Raw genomic sequence first — 3,881 nt, forward strand, 5'->3', positions numbered from 1 at the left:
AGAAATAAGGTTACTGATTTTCAAGCAATCTACTTGTAGGATTTCTCACATCTCTGCTGATTCGTCACGGCAAACATTTCAAGAATCCGTATAGAGAAGGTTAAAAGGATGAGGTCCCACCGAGATTTGAACTCGGATCGCTGGATTCAAAGTCCAGAGTGCTAACCATTACACCATGGGACCAACTACGCCTAATGGAAGCCAATATATGTACTTAGTTACTCTCTTTGTGATATACATATATAGGTTATCTGGTATGCCTGTGTCGTTCATGACTAGGAACATTAAGCTACATCCCCGGTTATATCATACCGAACGACACGCTACTGAGTTACGCGATTACGCAGTGTTTCGGCATTGCTGGTTTGCTAACTAAAGCTAACCTAGCTAACAATGCTAGCTAAGCAAACGCGCTGTATTAAAGCGGCGTCGGAGTGTGAAACCATGAGCAGCGAGCCCGTTAATAGCATAGGCCTACGAATCTGTGTAAAGGTGCAAATCGTCCCCAGAGTTTATCCGAACCGAAATGATCGATATAACCAATATAAAACTGAGGGGTCACGTCAATTACTTTCACTTATGTTGTCTGTTTCTAGCTAGGCTAGCTGCTTGTGATCCGATTCGGCGTCGCAAAATAAAAGCTTTGTTTTCAAAATAAAAGTTTGAAATTTGATAAATGGTTGAAATGTTTCGGTTCACAATTTTAGCTTTAACATATTTAAGGTTTTATTAATTAACGTAAAGTGAAACTACGTCGATACAATATTCAGGGCATAGATGATGGCTCTATCATATATATTTAAGCTAAATTCAGGAGGTGGAATTATAAGCAAGAAATAAGACAACCCATCAACACCTACCCACCTGAAACGTGACAAGACACACTCTGGAAAAGCTGAGTAAAGTCATCCAGACGAAGCAACATATCAAGATTATATCAAGGCTCATAGCTAACCTGAACTGTAGCCTGTTTTTCAAGCCCAGTGGTTTTGCAAGTTCCCATTCCAGCTTCATTCTCAACACACTTTTTTAATAACAAGCCTTTTTAGTTTTCATTTGTTGCTTAGAAACAACAGAGGCTTTGCTAAGTTATGTCTGCCTGGAATTAGTTCAACACAGAAGCTGTGTTTTATTGGCAGGGACACTGGCATTTATGGCTGACTAGTTCTGTGCCATATTGAATCAGTCCAACAGATTTGGCACTGTGCCATTGTTATAGCACAAGGATCAATGTGTGAAAGTAGAGTAATAGGTGATAAGCAGACATGTTCTCCCTTATTCTTCCAGAAGAGGGAACTAGAGGAACCTTAATAAACTGCTCTAGTGTCCTTTAAGCAGTCAGGTCTCCGAATTGCAGTTCCTGGCAAGCCTCTGCAGAAAAATAATGAAAGAAAAAAACAATGGACTCATGGAGTGAGGTTTAAGATTTCTCTGTCAGTGAATAAAGGTTCACAATCAGTCTCACTGCATCTTCACATTTGATATTTGGATCATGTGACAACTGAAATACCTGTTTTCAATAAACCTTGTTATTTTTGTACTTTACAGAGTCTAAGAACTGTAGGTGTCCAGGATCAGCTTCTGTCCTCTCTTGGCTGTCTACTTGAGAATTGTAAAATGAAAAATAATCTTTGGTTTTTTAAGTAAATATTTGCAGAAGACACAGGAATCCCTGCAATGTTCAAGACTTGCCGCAATACAAAACTTTGAAGACAAGAAAGAGATATCTGTTGGAGAAGCTTAAATGTCATATCTCAGATAAGTCACACATTAGAACAACTATGGTATGGCAATTATGTGTTTGGCTTACTGGTACAGATCGGTATGATATAGAAGCAGTCAAGACAGGATATTAATTTAACGGTCTGATGGAAAGGACGACATTGAGGTCCTGAAAGTGTTCTGGAAATGAAATTCTGATAATGTTTTCTGGAGTTGAGTTTAGTCTTGCATGATTTCACAGGTCTCCTTCAAGCGTCTCCCATGGTAAATGTCCTGGAGGGGTGGTCGTTTATTGCCTGTGAGAAACTGTGCTGTTTACATCACCTGCTGTATAGCTTTACAGTCCAGCAGGGCGGTGCGGCTTGGACACCACACAGTGATGCAGCTGCCGCAGTTGCTCTCAGTCCAGCACATGTAAAAGGTATTTGGAGCCATGTTGAAATTCCACGTTTTCATCACCCAGTAATACTGATCCAAACAAATTTAAAACTGCTGACTCTCTCTGCTTTATTGATCATCGTCCTTGTGTCTTCCTGCACCCCACCATCATTGGTCTAAGCTGTCTGTGTTTATAAACACACTTGAAACTCGATTAGTGAAAGATTTCAGAGTAAATAAAAAAAGGGTTAAAAAAAGGGTTAACATATTTCATATGTCTGTTCCAGGCTTTAAACAAGACTGCCATATTTTATGTTTGTAATGTTACATAAGAAAACCTATTCATTACTTTGCATGCATCTATTGTCTGTAGATTGTAAAACAGAAATCAGGCTTCAGCTGCAAGCCAGGTACAATCAGACTGCCCATAATTTTCCTTGAAAAATCTGTATAACAGTGGCTTTGGTGTCATGCTCAGACTGATAAAAATGGAGCTCTTCCTCTGCCACACACTTGTGTGTGATGAGTAGGAAATGGGACTGTTTCAGCATGCAGTGTTGAGTTTTTACAATGCCAAGAATCTTCACCACCAGTGGCCTGCCTGTCAGCAAGTCCTGGATTCAGTTGCACATGGTGGCACTCAAAGGAGGGCGAAACGAAGTATATGACTGTTGTGTCATAGTCAAGGATTTTCTCACCTGCAGCGTGTTCCTGTTGTCTAAATTAGACAGGGCAGTGCGGAGTTAGGGCGAATGCATCCTCTTATGTTTAGTGCAAAATGCATTCTGTCTACATTGCCTGAGGGAAATGAGGGTTTTGACCAGCAGCCTGAGGCATCTCATGATGACAGGTGTGACAGGGTAGCAGTGCCTCAGGCAGGATATTCAGCGTTACATAGGCATAACATGGATGCATTGCACTGAACCAGTACAAAATGGAGACTGAGAGTAAACAGACATTCTGACAGACCTATCATGGGATGCTCTCAGGTAAGTGATTTAGTGTACCTGAGGGTTCTGCTCTCATAAGCTGTGGACAAGGTGAGTGCTCTTAGACATAAAGGCTCTTAATGTAATTCTCAAGACGTTTGTACATGTTCAGTTTATTATAGAGGCAGATACATGCGACGCACAGCTGAGCAGGAGTATTTTTCACATCTGCAGTTCTAAACTCTGCACAGTTGTTGAAGGCTTTTTTTTACCTGAAATGTTTTACTTCATCTATTTGTTCCACTTCTAACCATAATTTACACATCCTAAAAATATGCAGACACACCACAGTGTGTTCAGCCGATGTTAAAATGTCTTGTATTACAATTTTGCACTACAGAATATCGTAAAGCAAAATCTGGCTGTCCTTAAGCCGTTTTCCAGTATGAGCTCTGTTACGATGCAAGTTATTTACGTCTCTGCACCAGTGCCACGAATACTAATTCCCATAGTTTTAGTGGGTCAAGTGTTTGTGATTTATGATTTCCACTCTCCTGGTTTCCAAACAGCAAGCCAGCTCACTGTGGAGAAGAGGAGCGTCTAAGGACACAAAATGGCCGGGCCAGGATACATGTCTGACATGGGTGTTGTGGAGCCAAATAAATCCCGGCTTGATCCAGCACTGGTGCCAGACTTGGAAACGCTCCAAGCCACAGGACAAGGATCAACTCTCTGTGAGTATGAACCTAACACCCACACACTTTACTACCGGTTACTGCGCATGAATCAACAGTTAATAGGCTTGTGACACATGGGTCAGGATGTGCTTGTTCTGAGATGCAGATAGAATGC

This window comes from Chelon labrosus (assembly GCF_963514085.1).
Source record: "Chelon labrosus genome assembly, chromosome: 4".
NCBI lineage: Eukaryota > Metazoa > Chordata > Actinopteri > Mugiliformes > Mugilidae > Chelon > Chelon labrosus.